The sequence below is a fragment of the Meriones unguiculatus genome, chromosome 18 (genome assembly GCF_030254825.1).
Source record: "Meriones unguiculatus strain TT.TT164.6M chromosome 18, Bangor_MerUng_6.1, whole genome shotgun sequence".
Lineage (NCBI taxonomy): Eukaryota > Metazoa > Chordata > Mammalia > Rodentia > Muridae > Meriones > Meriones unguiculatus.
In genome coordinates this window covers 8,140,399-8,157,902 of record NC_083365.1, presented here as the reverse complement: position 1 = coordinate 8,157,902, position 17,504 = coordinate 8,140,399, and positions in this window count along the sequence as shown.

Here is a 17,504-nt window from a genome sequence, read left to right as displayed (position 1 = left end):
ACCTTCAGCAAAGTGGCTGGATACAAAATCAACTCAAAAAAATCAGAAGCCCTCCTATATACCAAAGACAAAAGGGCCAAGAAAGAAATTAGGGAAACAACACCCTTCCCAATAGCCACTAATAACATAAAGTACCTTGGGGTGACATTAACCAAGTAAGTGAAAGACCTCTTTGAGAAAAACTTCAAGTCTCTGAAGAAAGAAAGTGAAGAAGATATCAGAACATGGAAAGATGCTCATGGATTGGTAGGATTAACATTGTGAAAATGGCCATCCTGCCAAAAGCAATCTACAGATTCAATGCAATTCCCATCAAAATACCAACTCAATTCTTTACAGACCTTGAAAAAAAGATTCTCAGCTTCATATGGAGGATTTTATTTTTAATATGTGATATTTATGCATTTATATGCATTATATATATTTAACTTGAATTTTCTTTGAGGCTCTCCATGTGACCCTCCAACAGCTTGAGAAAGGGAACTTGGCCTGCATCTTTGAACCTTATTGATAATGTAGTCACATTTCACTGTCACTGGTATAATATATAAAACCTCTTCTTATAAGCAGGTCTCAGCTACAGGGATTTATCCAAAAGCACCCCTCTTCACAGTGCATTTATCCTGGCTATTTTCCCTGTCTCTTTTCTCTTATCTCTATTTCTTTTCCTGATTCTTAGACTTCAGGTAAGTGGTGTGCCAGTCTCTCTGTGATGCCTCTTGATAAGAAATATCCCTCCTATCATTCCAAATAATTCTGTTTCTTCAGGTTCTCAGCCCCTGGAACTCAGACCACTAAAATGCCTTCTGTGAGGAACAGAAGGACACTTTCCCATCCTGACCTCTCTTCTAAGGATCATTCAAGAGGTTCTTGTCTTGGCAGGAAGCAGTGTATCAGGAAACAGGATGGAATGCTGATCAAACACCGATACCCAGAGCACTTGGGCCAAGCACAATCCTGTGAAATATTACTGGGGCTCGGGGAAGAAGACAAGCTGAGGTGTCCATTGAATCTTCACTGACTCAGAACCGAAGAGTAGGTGCTCTTTCACTGCTGTGAAATATAATGACAGGCAGGGCTTCAGATAACCATCCTCAAATCCGGATGTCTCTCTGCCAGCTGAGAATCCTTTTAATTAAAAAAATAGAGGCTGAATTCATGATGATCCTGTCTTCTCAGGCAATATAGGGCAGTTCCTGTGTTTAGTAAGGAATACGTTTAAAGAAAAGACTTTATTTCTTCCACACCCTCTTTCCTCCAGGTTGGACTCAGACCATGAAAACAAATACAGAACAAAGTCTACCAAACAATAAAGGTTAAATAAACAGAAATGAAGAAAGGTGTATACTGTTATTTCTGACTGTTCCATTTTTAAACCGGACGCTTTTCCCACTTTTTATTTTTACAATATCCAGTCATTTATTCCCTTTCAATCTTTTTTAAAATCAAATCGCAGGTACTTTGGAGATTCCTTGAGATGCCTGATGTATTTTTCTCATATAGCTGCACAGGCCTCAGAAAATCTGTGAAAAGACAGGTATCTGAACTGAGAAACTGCTAGCCCAATGTCTAAGCACCAACCCGTTGCTGTTCTCACAGATATATCAGTTTCAATCTAATCTTTCATCCTCTTCGTTTGTTCCTTAGCTTCCTGAAGATGAATTAAGTCATCATCTGACAGTCTTTAGATTCTCCTAAATATCGTCATAAGGATTTTGAGGAAAAATTGATAATCAGTCTTTCTTAAGGCATAAATGCCCAGTTACCTTAATTTTCTCAATATGTGAATTCACAAGGGAGGAAAAGTTCTAAGTCAGCACTGCAGATTGCAGCCTTGTGAAGAGAAGACAGCGAGTGGAGGCCCAGTTTTCCAGTCTCCTTAAGTGATTAATACACCCACCTTTTCACATAATGGGAAGAGTTCCACTTGGCTTTTTTAGGTTAACCAGGTTAAGGAAGATTTGAACACATCATGATAGGTAGTTTGATTCCAAGTCTCTGACTTCTGTTCTGTTTTCTTTCAATTGATTGTCTGCACTGAAACCCAAATAGTCCTCACCCTTGGAGCCAAATAAAGTCTGGTCAGCATGGCCATTGCTTACACCTTCTCACAGAAAACTCAAACTCTTCAGGTTCTCAGAGTCCTGGCACAGCTGGCCCCTTGTGTTCATCTGCCCGTTTGTCCATCTCTTTTCTCTGAATCTGAGCTGATGAGAAGCTAGTGCTGTCCTAAAAACAACCTTAGGACCTGGCAGCAGCAACTGCTGTTAAAGACCTCAGAACTGAGCTCAGTAACAGAAGTTAAAAGGCTTGCTACCCATTTCTCCGTTGAATTGAAATATAAGATGAATAAAAACATTAGTTTCCGACCAACGTACTTCAAAGATGAACTGTTCTGGCAGTAGCAGTAAGACTTCTGTTTGGCTGTTTGTTGATAAGTAGAACTTTTAATTTGCAAATACTTCAAAGATTAAAAGAAATATTTAGCAATTATCACTGAACCTAAGGGAATTTTCATGATTTATTGTTTCTGGAAAAAAAAAAAAAGAGGATACTCTCATAGTACATACTAATTTAAGATTTCCTTTTAGTGTTCTGATGATTACTGATTGGACTTAAATCACATGGTCTCTAAACTCAATTAAAATATCATAGCTAATTCTCCTTTACCTCAGGGGCTGTTAGCTCTCACTCTAACTACTACCGTTTCAAGTGTGCACGTCACCGTTCTTTGTGCAATTCTTCACGCAAACATGAGAACGAAAGGGCTTGCGTCATTCCCAGTCCAGCCTGCCCACGTCAGCGTGTTTATGGATGAGTTCTGAATGTTGCCCCTGGTGGTGCGCTCTCCTTTTGTAGCATCACCTTACTTGGAGATTTATTATTTATTTAGGGAACTAAACTTGATTGTGTGTTAATTGGAACTTATAAACAAATTGTTTGTAGGTTCCATACATTTGATGATGTGATGCCCTTAGCCTTCGGTATGTTGCATTTGCATTATAATAGCAATGGGAAAATGTTTCTTCTAATGTGAAAAATAATTTTATTAAGCTTCAAATTCTCTGGTTCTTGAAAGGTCAATATTATTCAGATTTTTTATTGTTTTTAGGTTTTTGTTTTTATAAAAATTTTGTAAAATATATTTTGATCATATTTTTTTCCTTCTAACTCCTATGAGACCTTCTCTGCCTCCCTACCTACTGAAGTCAAGTCCCAAGTCAAGTTTTGTATCTAGGAGACCAGCAATGATGGTTATGTTTTGCCAACTCTTTCTTTTTATTTCTTAGAAGTTACCTATCCTGTCTTTCCTTCTTTAAAAAATAAAACATCATACCATTAAATAACTATAGCTATTTCTTATTTTTTTTTCACTTTTTATTTTTATTAATTACAGTTTATTCACTTTGTCTCCCCCAGTAGCTCCCTCTCTCCAGGCCTCTTGATCTACCATCCTTCCCTCTTCTCCACCCATGTCCCTCCCCAAGTGATCTTAGTCTATCAGATCTCATCAGGAGTGGCTGCATTGTCTTCCTCTGTGGCCTGGTAAGGCTGCTCCCTCCTCAGGGGGAGGTGATCAAAGAGCAGGCCAATCAGTTCATGTCAGAGACAGTCTCTGTTCCCATTACTATGGAACCCACTTGGACACTGAACTGCCATGGGCTACATCTGTGCAGGGGTTCTAGGTTATCTCCATGCATAGTCCTTGGTTGGAGTATCAGTCTCAGGAAAGACCCCTGTGCTCAGATTTTTTGGTTCAATGCAATTCCCATCAAATTACCAATTACAATTCTTTACAGACCATGAAATAAAAATTCTCAACTTTATATGGAATAACAAGAAACCCAGAACAGCTAAAACAATCCTCTACAATAAAAGATCTTCAGGAAGTATCTCCATCCCTGATCTCAAGCTGTACTATAGAGCAACAATACTAAAAACTGCATGGTACTGGCATAGAAACAGACTGGTGGATCAATGGAATCGAATAGAAGACCTTGAAATAAATCCACACACTTATGGACAGCTGATTTTTTACAAAGTTACCAAAACCATTCAATGGAAAACAAAAAGATAGCATATTCAACAAATGGTGCTGGTCTAACTGGATGTCTACATGTAGAAAAATGCAAATAGATCCATACTTATCGCCCTGCACAAAACTAAAGTCCAAGTGGATCAAAGACCTCAACATAAAACCAGACACATTAAGCGGGATAGAAGAAAGAGTGGGGAAGAGCCTGGAATGCATTTTTCTAATTTTGTATACATGTCCTTATACTTCAGGTGCATTTCCTTAGTAGTTTACTCACGTTGTTTTACTTTCAAAGCTTTTTGCCTCTCACATTAATTCATTTTGGTAAGTTTTTCTTATTAAAAATCCTGAGGCTGGATATTTCATTGAATCATTTTATTTGTACTTTTCCTGGGTGTGTAATAACTAAATACTTATTTAAAAACTCTAAGTATTTAAGAATATTTTTCCCAGAGGTTGTTTTGAACACTGTGATTTTTTTAACAATAGTATGTTTTCAAAGTGTCCTGTAGTTTAATTTCTGATGAAATGAGAAAAGACTTCTAGCAATCAGAAGTAGTGTTTTCTTCCCTACAGAAATGTTTTAATGTTCATAGCATTGTGAACACACAATAGAGCATAGATGAAGTAGACCAGGTTGCCTAAGTTACGGTGTGATTTTTGTCAATAGTTTGTGGGAACATCAAAAGAACTTATATGTTTGATTTCCTAATTGTGTCCTTACATGTCATTAGCATTTGTTTATTTGGTTTTTTTGTTGCCCCGGCCTTGTTGTTTTTGCATGCTGAAGTATCTTCTTTGGATGGGAAAGTTATGCCTCTACCACATGAAACTTGTCATCTAATAATTAGTTTTGGTTGACTTTCATAACAATAAAAAATCTCTGTCACACCTGCATTCTGCTCCATGCCACATTCCCTGCTGATGAGCATCTACACTCACACTCAATTCTGAAACTGCCTTATTGTTTTTTTTTTTAATTTTTAAGTTTAATTCTTGTTTAAACTTACTTATTTTTAGTTAATTACACTCTATTCACTTTGTATCCCCACTGTAACCCCTCCCTCTATCCTCTCAATCCAACCCTCTCTCCCTCATATCCTTCCATGCCCCTCCCCAAGTCTACTGATAGTGGAGGTCCTCATCCCATTCCTATCTGACCCTAGCCCAGCATGTCTCCTCAGGACTGGTTGCATTTTCTTCCCCTGTGGCCTGGCAAGGCTGCTCCCCGCTCAGGGGTCCCAGACACTGAGCTGTCATGGGATACATCTGTGCAGGGGTTCTAGGTTATCTCCATCAATGGTCCCTGGTTGGAGTATCAGTCTCAAAAAAGACTCCTGGGCCTAGATTTTTTATTCTGTTGCTCTCCTTGTGGAGCTCCTGTCCTCTCCAAGTCTTTCTATCTTTGCCTTCTTTCATAAGATTGCCTGTACTCTACCCAAAGTTTGGTTATGAAACTCAGCATCTGCTTTGATACCCTGCTGGGCAGTCTTTCAGAGGCCCTCTGTGGTAGATTCCTATCCTATTTCCTGTTTTTTCCCTCTTCCAATGTCCAACTGTTTGTCTTTCGAAATGACTGTTGATCATCTTACCCATGGTCTTCCTTCTTGCTTAACTTCTTTAGGTGTACGGAATTTAGTATGTTTATCCTATATAATATGACTAATATCCACTTATAAGTGAGTATATACCCTGTGTATCTTTCTGCTTCTGGGATATCTCATTCAGGATGATCTTTTCTAGTTCCCACCATTTGCCTGAAAATGTTATGATTTCCTTGTTTTTAATTGCTGAGTAGTACTCCATTGTGTAAATGCATGACAATTTCTGTATCCATTCCTCACTTGAGGGATTCCTGGGTTGTTTCCAGATTCTGGTTATTATGAACAAAGCTGCTACAAACATGGTTGAGCATGAGCTCAAGTTCATGTCCTTGTATTTTTTAACATATTTTAGATATATGCCTAGGAGTGCTATAGCTGGATCTTGAGGTAGCACTATTCCTAATTGTCTGGCAACATGCCAGATTGATTTCCAAAGTGGTTGTGAAAGTTTACATTCCCACCAGCAATGGAGAAAGGTTCCCCTCCCCTTTCTCCACATCCTCTCCAGCATGTGTTGGCACTTGAGTTTTTGATCTTAGCCATTCTGATGGGTGTAAGGTGAAATCTCAGGATAGTCCTGATGACTAAGGACGTTGAGCATTTCTTAAAGTGTTTCTCTGCCATTTGGTGTTCCTCTATTGAGAATTCTCTGTTTAGCTATATATCCCATTTTTTAATTGGATTACTTGACTGTCATTTTGTCCTGACAGTATCCTTTGCTTTACAGAAGCCTTTGGTTTCATGATGCCCCATTTATTGATTGTGGTTCTTAGAGCCTGTGCTGTTGGTCTTCTGTTCAGGAAGTTATATCTTGTGCCAGTGAGCTCAAGGCTCTTCCCCACTTTTTCTTTGAACAGGTTGACTGTATCTGTTTTTATGTTGAGGTCTTTGATCCACTTGAACTTTAGTTTTGTTCAGGGTGATAGTTATGGATCTATTTGCACTTTTCTACATGTAGACATCCAGTTACACCAGTGCCATTTGTTGAAGATGCTGTCTTTTTTCCATTGTATGGTTTTGGCTTCTTTGTCAAAAATCGAGTATCCACAGGTGTGTGGATTTATTTCTGGGTCTTCTTTTTGATTCCACTGATTCATCATTCTGTTTCTATGTCAGTACCATGCAGTTTTTATTACTACTGCTCTGTAGTGTAGCTTGAGAACAGGTATGGGGATACTTCCAGATGATATGCTTGTGTAAGGATTGTTTTAGCAATTCTGGGTTTTTGTTTGTTGGTTTGTTTTTTCTATATGAAAGTGAGAATTGTGCTTTCAAGTTCTGTAAATATGTTGGTATTTTGATGGGTATTGCACTGAATCTGTAGATTGCTTTCGACAGGGGCCATTTCTACTGTTATCTCTGCAGATCCATGAGCCTGGGAGATAGTCCCATCTTCTGAGATCTTCAGTTTCATTCTTCAGAGACTTGAAGCTTTTATTTTCAAGCAAGTCTTGTGTGGTAAGAGTCAGACTTAGCTATTTTATGTAATTAATGGCTATTGTGAGGGGTGTAGTTGCCCTAATTCCTATCTCTGCCCTTTTGTCTTTTTTAGACAGGGGGAACTAGTGGGGTTTTTTTTTTTTGTTTGTTTGTTTGTTTTGTTTTGTTGTTTTTTGAGTTAATTGTGTATCCAGCCACTTTGCTGAAGGTGTTCATCTGCTGAAGGAGTTCTCTGGTTTCACTTTTGGGGTCACTCTTGTATAGTATCATATCATCTGCAAATAGTGATACTTTGACGTCTTCCTTTCTGATTTGTCTCCCATTGATCTCCTTTAGTTGTCTTATTGCTCTAGCTTAGACTTCAAGTACTAAGTTGAAGAGATACTGAGAGAATGGGCAGCCTTGCCTTGTCCCTGTTTTCAGTGGGATTGATTTAAGTTTCTCTCCATTGAGTTTGATGTTGGCTATAGGCTTGCTGTATATGTCTTTACTATGTTTAGGTATGTGCCGTGTATCCCCTGATCCTTCATTAAACATGAATGAGTGCTGGATTTTGTCAAAAGTTTTTTTCAGCATCTAAAGAGATGATCATGTAGTTTTTCTCCTTTAGTTTGTTTATATGGTGGATTACATTGATGGGTTTCCATATATTGAACCAACCCCTACATTACTAGAATGAAACCTACTAGGTTATGGTAGATAACATCTTTTACATGTTCTTGGATTTGGTTTGAAAGTATAATATTGAATATTTTTGCATCAGTGTTCATAAGAGAGATAGGTTTGAAATTCTCCATTTTTTGTTGGGTCTTTGTGTGGTTTAATTATCAAGGTGACTGTGGTTTCATAAAATTAGTTTGGTAATATTCTTTCTATTTCTAATTTGTGGAGTAGTTTAAAAAGAATTGGAGTTACCTCCTCTTTGAAGATCTGGTAGAAATCTGCATTGAAATCATCTGGCCGTGGGCTTTTTTTGGAAGGGGTACTTTTGATGAATGTTTCTATTTCCTTGGGAGAGATAGGACTATTCAATCTGTTTACCTGATTTAATTTTGGTAAACAGAATCTATGAAGAAAATTGTCTGTTTCATTTAGATTTTTAATTTTTTGTGGCATATGGGTTTTTGTAGTAAGACCTAATGAGTGTTTGGATTTCCTTAGTGTCTGTCAATATGTGCCCCTTTTCATTTCTGATTTTGCTGATTTAGGTAGTTTCCCTATGCCTTTTAGGTAGTTTGGATAAGAGTTGGATATATTGTTTGGATATATTGTTGATTTTCCCAAAGAACCAGCTCTTGGTCTCATTGATTCTTTGAATTGTTTTCTTTGTTTCTAATTCATTGATTTCAGCTCTGAGTTTGATTATTTCCAGGTGTGTACTCCTCTTGAGTGTGTCTGCTTCTTTTTTTTTTTTATCCAGAGCTTTTAGATATGCGATTGCTCAAACTTCTTTCTGGAGGCGCTTAGTGCTATGAACTTTCCTCTTTACATTGCTTTCATTGTGTCCCATAAGGTTGGGGAAGTTGTGCCTTCATTGTCATTGAATTTTAGGAAGTCTCTAATTTCTTTTTTCATTTCTTCCCTGACCAAGCCGTCCTTGAGTAGAGAGCTGTTTAGTTTCCATGCATATGTGGCGTTTTTGTTATTTCTTTTGTTGTTGAGGTCTAGGTTTAGGCCATAGTGGTCTGATAGGATACAAGGGATTATTTCTATCTTCTTGTATCTGTTGAGGCTTGCTTTGTGCCTGACTATATGGTCATTTTTCGAGAAGGTTCCATGAGGTGCTGAAAAAAGGTATACTCTTTTGAGTGTGGGTGAAAAGTTCAATAGGCATCTCTTAGGTCCATTTGATTTAGGACCTTTGTAAGTGTCATTATTTTCCTATTTAGATTCTGTCTAGATGGTCTGTCCATTGTTGAGAGTGGAGTGTTGAAGTCTCCCACTATAAGGTGTTGGGATCAATGTGTGATTTCAGCTTTAATAATGTTTCATTCACAATTGCAGGTTCTTTTGTATTTGAAAATAGATGTTCAGGATTGTTATGTCCTCCTGGTTGATTTTTTTCCTTTGATGAAAATGTAGTGCCCCTCCTCACCTTTTTTGATTAATTTTGGTTGAAAGTCTATTTTATTAGATATTAGAATAGCTATCCCAGCTTGTTTTCTGGGTCCGTTATATTGAAAAAACTTTGTCCATCCCTTTACTCTGAGGTAGTGTTTGTCTTTGTTGCAGAAGTGTGTTTCTTGGATGAAGCTGAATGTTTTATCCTCTTTCCTCAACCATTCTGTTAATCTGTGTCTTCTTATTGGAGAGTTGAGTCCGTTGATGTTGATAGATAATAGTGACCAATAAATGTTAGTTCCTTTTATTATGGAGTTGGTGGTTTTACTGTGTTTCTATGATTGTTTCCTTTAAAATTTGTATGTGACCTTATCTCTATCCTGTGTTGTCTTGGGTGTAGTTAATTTTCTTGGATGGGAGTTTTCCTTCTAATACCTTCTATAGGGCTGGGTTGCTGTGTAGATATTGTTTAAGTTAAGTTTTGTCATGAATATTTTGTTTTTTCTAGCTATGTTGGTTGAAAACTTTGCTGGGTATAGTAGCCTGGGATGGCATCTGTGGTCTATTAAAGTCTACATGACATCTGTGCAGGCCGTTCTGGCTTTCATAGTTTCTGTTGAGAAGTCTGCTGTGATTCTGATAGGTCTAAGTTTATATGTTCCTTGGCCTTATTACCTTGCTGCTTTTAATATTTTTTTCTTTGTTCTGTATATTTAGTATTTTGACTTTTATGTGACATGAGGAGTTTCTTTTCTGGTCTAGTCTATTTGCTGTTCTATAGGCCTCTTGCATGTTTGTGGACTCTTTTTCTTTAAGTTGGGATATTTTTCTTCTATGATTTTCTTGAAGATATTTTCTGGACCTTGGACCCTGGAATCTCTTTTTCATTGATTCCTATTATTTTTAGATTTTGTCTTTCCATGGCATCCTTGATTTCTTGGATGTTTTGTGTTTGGAACTTTTCCAGTTTTACTTTTTCTTTGAGAAATGTATCAATTTTTTGCAATTGTATCTTCAGAGCCCGAGATTCTCTCTTCCATCTCTTGTATTCTGTTGGTGATGCTTACCTTGGTAGTTCCTGATCTTTTCCCTAAGTTCTCTAGCTCCAGGGTTTTCTCTATTCGTGTTTTCTTTATTGATTGTAATTCTGTTTTGTGTCTTACACCATTGCTTTCATCTGTTTAAATGTGGATTTCTAACTTTCCATGATAGCCTCAATTCTTTTATTTTTTGGTTCATTTCCTCTCTATATGCCTCTATTTGTTCCTTTATTTATTTGGCTGTATTGGCCTATATTTCTTTGAGAGCTTTGTTTGTTTCCTCTTTATGTGAATCTAATAACTGGATAAACATAGATTTGAGATCAATTTCCTGTGTTTTTGATGAATTAGCATAACCATTTAATTTGACTTTGCTGGTGAAGCTATGATGTCATGATTTTTTGTTGGATATGTTCTTATGCCAACCTTTAGCCATCTGCTAATCAGTAACCTTTGCTGTTTGTTCCTGGAGTCTGTACATCAGTTGGGCCTGTCTTTCTCTGGAGTTTGGAGTAAGTATACTTAAGGAAGATGAAAGAGTTTTACTGGTTTGAGAGTGGATGTTGGTGTTTCAGCTGTATCTAAGCAAGGTCACAGGTGCATGTGTGCAAGTGTGGGCATGTGCATGGAAGTGTGCCTTGAAGGACAGAGTGCTAGAGTATGTAGATACCTGCAATGGGGGTATGTAAGTGAGGGAGGGGATGCTGGCACTATTTGCTGGTGCCCTGAATTCCTCCGTGGCCTGTAAGCCTGTATATTGTCCTCCTGGTATTCAGATCTGTTTGGGCTCCAGGAACTGTTTGCCTGAACTCCACTGGTAGACCCACAGAGCAGCAGCCTCAATGTTGAGAATGCTGTCCCAAGGATCTCTTGGTGTCCACAGTGAGAGTGTGGAGGGTGGAGGGCTCTGATGTCTGGATCTGGGGCTCTGCATGCACTCACTTGAAGGCGTACACACTTTCTAGCAGGCCTGATCAGAAAGCACAGGCGTTCTCCCTGTTCTCTACCCTCAGATTTGGGCCTGCAGGGCAAATGAGAGTGTAGGAGATCCACCAGCTCAGAAGTATCCATTGTTTGGCCCAGGGCATGGAGACCCATATTTGGGGCAGCTGCCTTTGTTGTCTCAGACACTGAACACTGAGGCTCCTGCTTGGGGCAGCTGCTGCCTCTGCTGTGTCAGTCACAGGGCACGAGGCTCCAGCTAGGGAGGAGGCCTGTACAGTTTCTGCCTCTGCCATCTCAGTCAACGAGCATGGAGAGCTGTGCTTGGGGCAACCACTGCTGCCTCCATGGAGCAGGGAGGACCATACTTGGGGCACGGGGAAGTGCAGGGATGTTGACTATTCACCACTCTCAGGCCTGTAGACATCCACGGGTGACCTGGATCCAAACTGTCCCAGGTCATGGTTGTCTCCTCTCCTCCAGAAAGACTCAGTGTCAATGTTCTGGCTTCAACTGGCTCTCCACTCATTAATTTTGGAGTTTCAGATCCTGTGGCCCTCTGATATGGTATATGCTGGTCAGCACCATCTTGGACTCTCATCCTGCCTTTTTTTAAATTTCATAATTTTCTGTCATTTTGAACATCCCTTTATCTTTAATCTGCTTGTCAATAATTTAACCAGAGATAGCCTTTTAATCTACCATGAGGATACTTCTTACATCACTGTCTAGTGTATTCATTGCTACAGTCAACACATTTTCATGTCTACCCTCATATTTCAAGCTCTAATTTCTGTCTTGATGCTTAATTTATGTTGTAAACTTTATGTTATGTGCTTTTCTTTATCTGGTAGCATGAGTGTTCACTTTCTGATACTCAGACAGTTTGACTTTAAGGTTTCTGATTTTTGTATTCAGGTGTCAAAGAACAGTACCAGTCATGGATATTTTGTTCATACATACTCAAGTCTCTACTGATTTTAAAAAGAAATATTGTTTTCATGTATTTTTAGTATAAGGTGACTCAAGCTCTTTAAACTGACTATTTTGGAGTTTAGGAGATTTGTTGAAGCCAACAGAATATCAGGTAAGGGACCATTGATAAGCTAAAAAAGCTGAACATCCTTATGATTTTTCATGTTCTCCCTAGTGAAGAGTACATTACCAAAATAAGCTTCTCAGTTGTTGATATAGTTAACCTAAAATTAGTGTTGTCAGTTTAAATAAAAATATGAAAAATGCAGTATTATTTTAAAGTTGTTTCTCAGTGTCTGACACCAACAATAACATTCTTATTTCTAATTACAGTCTTCAGAAAAATATAGCAAATCACTTCTAGTTTCTTCCTTTCTTAGTTTTCATCATTCCTCCTTTTCTCTCCCTATCCTCATCCTCTCTCTCTCTCCTGAGACAAGATCTAGCTATATAAATCAAGATAGCATACAATTCTCTGTATAGTCAAGACGGCTTCAAACCCATGATTTTTCTAACCAGGCCTCCTGAGAACTGTGGTTACAATTCTGTAAGTCCACACCCTGTCATCAATTCTGGTTATTAGGGGATCAGTTTCCCACTCACAGATTCACATTCTGCTTTCCAATGGCCATCCACTCAGAAGGAAGACAAGAAGAGCCTCCTGTACACTTACCCTAGCCTCTCCTTGGTAAAGTGTTTTTCAGGCTTTGTATAGGTTGAAGGTTCTTGTATACTGTTCATTTCTTAATAAAAACAGTCATATTCTATCTATGCTAAATACAAGTATCACCCTTAGTACTCAATCATTCATTCATCCAAATTTACTGAATACCTAATTTGTGCCCAGAAAGAAGACTGGAAACAAAAGTGAACCAAAGATGCTACCTCTGATGAAGGAGATTAAACCTTGCTTCCAGTGGGAAAGCAAACATTGATAATGAGGAAAGGAAGCATCCATAAATCCCAGAGGCATTTTCTTATTTTAAGATCTATTATCTTCCCCTCTCTCTCTCTCTCTCTCTCTCTCTCTCTCTCTCTCTCTCTCTGTGTGTGTGTGTGTGTGTGTGTGTGTGTGTGTGTGTGTGTGCATGCTATATATATATGAACAGATATCTGTAGAGGATGGAAAAGTGAGTCAGATTCTCTGGAGCTGGAGAAACAAGCAGTAGTGAGCTGTGTGATTTGGGTGCTGAAGCTCGAACTCTTGCCTTTCTGAAGAAGAGCAATCACTCTTAAACACTGAGCCATCTCTCCAGCCCTAGAGTTAATTTCAAGAGCTAAAACCAGACAGTTTGTGTTCATCTGGCACCTGACGTATGATATTCACTGAAAATACATAATGAAGGAAGCGTGGGTGAAATGAATGAAAGTTGATTATAACTCATAAATGATTTTCTTCAATCAAGTCACTTTCCATGAAAAAAATGTAGGAATCTATAAAAAGCAAGATTATAAGAGCACATTTAATAGAGGATCCAGGTATGTGATAAGCCAAAACAAAGCTGGAGACACAAGAAGGAGGCCCTTGAATACTTTTCCAAGATTATGTGGCAGATGGTGAGATCTATTGACACTCTGAGCAGGTGCACAGTGAGCCGTGTTATGGGAGGAACACTGCAGTAGCCTCTCCTGGTCATTCATTAGAGTCCTGAAAACCAGCAGTGGCAATGATGAAAGACTTACTCTGCAGCAGAGAAAGGGAACCAGTGTGGCAGCTTGTTCTACTTGCCAGAAAAAAAAAATCAGGCAAGGGCTGTCTCTGACATGAACCCACTAGCTTTTTGATCACCTCCTGCCCTGAGAGGGAAGCAGCCTTACCAGGCCACAGAGGAGGACAATGCAGCCAGTCCTGATGAGATCTGATAAGCTAGGGTCAGATGGAAGAGATGGAGGAGAATTGGAAGAGATGGTGAGATTGGGAGGGAATGAAGGAGGGAGCTACAGCTGGGATACATACAAAGAAACTGAATTAATATAAAAAATAAAAAATTAATTAGAAAAGTAAAAAAAAAACAGTCAAAGAAAATTAAAGAGAAATCAGTTGTGGAAAATGTAGCACCTACATGGTAAATTTTGTCATTGCCTTACATGACAATAGACATTACTGACATTAAAAAGGAACAATGAAACAAATACATAGCATGTAAAATGTCTTTCTACATTAAAAATAAATTAAAAGCAAAATTAGAACTGATACTTTACACCATACTAGAGAGCACTTAACTCCTACACTATCTCTGATGTTTCAGCATCTTCTTTTCCTTCTAGCCCTTCCTCTGAGCTCTCTTCATATTTGCCCATGCCATGCTTGAAGAATATATCAAATCCCACCTTCATTCTTTGCTGAGCCTAGTGTGTGAAATCCTCAAAAGCAACAACCTTGTCAGGTTGTTCTTGTCCATAGGGACATCAGTCTGTCCTCAGTAGTAAGGTCAATGAATTATAAACTATTGTTCATCTAAAATGCTCATACTATAGCCAAATCCCATTAGTACCAGTTTCTTCACCACCAACTTGCTTTCTGATCAAACTTTCTATACCTAGTGGCTTCCAGTGGGGACTATAGCCAGCTATCATATCTATGGCTCCCTGGCTTTTATGGCACTTACAACATCAGGGAACAGCTCTATGGACACCACAGCACAAGACAACAAGTTCAGTGGCTTAAAAATAACAGAAATTTATCTCAACAAATCCGTAGAGGGCAAATCCAAGATGTTGGTAAGGAAGCACTTCCAGTGGAGGCATCAGGAAGATTCTGTTGCTTGCCTCTTTTGCTTGAGCCCTCTCCAGTCTGTTCTCACAGTTACTTCCCCTCCTCTTCTATCCTCTCTCTTTCTGTTTCTCATAAGGACAAATGCCTTTGGGTCATGATGATCTCATCTCAAGATACTTAATGCAATTATATCTTCAAAGACTCCTTTAGTAAACAAGGTGACATGCACAGGTTCCAGGTTTTTATGTGAAACATATGAGTAGACATTGTTCAGTTTCATGTGATGAACATCTTGGGTTTCTGATCAACTTATTGTTAAGCAAGAAGGAATTACTGGGCCTAAACCTATCTCATCCAATCTAATTGCAGCCCATGGTCAGACCTCTAAATAAAAGGAAGTAACTATTTCACTTTACCAATGGAAAAAAAAAGAAACTGATGAAAAAAACTTATAAACAGATTTATTCAAGAAAAAATTACCCACTCAATTTTCTCCTTTTGAGTATCCATGTAACAAGCACCATAAGAAGTCTTTACAGGAAGAAGACAGAGGATTATGAGTTTGAATCCAGCCTATGCTATATGAGGAGTTTGTATCAAACAAAAAAAAAATGATAAAAAGACACATTTCTTGAGAAGAGAATAGTATTTTCTATATCTCTGCACACACACTACAGACAATTATATGTGAAGCATTACAGTGAATAAATAATACATCAATAATGTTCATTCATGGTTGAATATTTTTAATATATCCATAATAAATAAAAATTCAGATCATTCTCTTTTCTGTACATTTCCTGTACAGAACATACATGTTCCTGTAGAACATCCTTGTTTTTAATTATATATTGTTTATAAATTTTAGAATTAGGTTTAAGGCTGAGGGTTGGGTTTATGGCTAGGCTTATGGCTATAATTAGATGCTTTCTTACAACTAAGAGTTATGATGAGGGTTAGAGCTAGAATTAGGACCAAAACTAGAGCTAAAGGAGCAACAGAACCATGGGAATTAGGGCGTTGCTTAAGATTAAGTGTTGGCTTAAACCTGGAATCCGAGTTAACTTTCAGGCACAGCCCTGTTAGATGTGGTGAAATTTAAACCTTGACTTATTATGTAACTTTAGATTTTCTTATCCAATGCTGCCTGAAACGAATGCACCTCTAGAGCATTATTGCTGTGAAAACCTGAAGAATGAATCTCACCTCCAAACTGAAGTGCAAAAGGATAGGATGTGTTCACGTCCATGGCGTTGTGTGGATCAGAGCTCTATCTTCCCAGGGTAAAGCTACATAGGAACGTTCTTGCTAATGTTGTGTGGGTTCTTTGTTCAAACATTCTTATGTATAACAACCCTAATCCATTACAAAATCATATTATGCCAGTTGATGTCGGATGTTTATGGGAAGGGGCATATATTGAATAATGTTTTGCCAAAAGAATTTATTTCTTATTGATTCAACAAGCCCACCCAAAACTATAATGAGCCCTTGAAGGCAAAAATATCTGTGGATATATGTTTGACTGAGATAAATGTTTATGAAAAGTTCAGCAGAATAGCATATTAGTGAATGTTTTTGTCATTCTAGAAGCCTTAAAAAACAAAGGTTTTATCTGTGACTTAACAGTTAACATGGATTTAGAGAGATGAGAAAGGACATTTTGGTGTAAGAAAACCAGAGCACAGGCTATAAGATACAAATGGCCATTTTATGTCTATGGGTAACTGAACAAGGCATAACCATGAAGAAATAGAATATGTGTTGTGGTTACAGGGCACAGGGTGACTGGCGTTGATTTGTGTATGGAAGGGGCTTTGAAATTCAGGCTGCATTGGGCTAAATGGCAAGCAGAATATCGAGCGGCAGACAACTACCCTTACAGGATGACACAGTTCCCCTCGTTAATAAACAGCAATATTGGGAATTACAGAGAGGGCTCAGTAGCCTAGAGCACTGGCTGCTCTTCTGGAGGACCTGGATTAAAACAGCAGTATTTATGGTCTGAGAAACAAATAAGAGAGCTGAGTATGGAAAAACTAGGAGGCACATAAAGAAATATGCATGTGTGTGTCAAGGGATGACTTAAGTCTAAACGGGACGATGGAGGAACTAAAAAGAAGTCTATCAAACACTGGACATACTTGAAGGAAAAAATACCCTAACTGAAGGGAGGGATGTAGAGAGGGAGGTGAATGGGCACACGATAGAGATGGCTGAGTAACTTCAGTGTTCTCTGTTTTAGTGGGACAACTGTGGTTAATACCAACTGCTTGAGTGTCTCAAGGTGACCGGTAGAAATGATTTAAGTACTCCAAAGACAAATGAAAATTAATTGCCAAATCACTTGATAATCATGTAGTGTATGAATGCATACTTCACCACACTGGTTGTGAGTTCTAATTGTCAGCTTGAAACAGCCCAGAATTACCTACAAAAAGAGTCTCAATTAAACTGCCTGAATCAAGCTTGCCTGTGAGTACATACGTAAGGGATTATGTCTTGATTACTGTAGTTGATGTGGGATTTCACAAATTGAAAGTGGATAGCTCCGTTCCTTGGGTTTGATCCTCGAATTACTTCACAGTGGTGAGAGGCCTATTACTGTAAACAAAAGAAACCCCCCTTCTCCTTAGCTATTTATTCTTAGGGTATTTTATTATAGCAACAGAAACAAAAGTAGAATACCC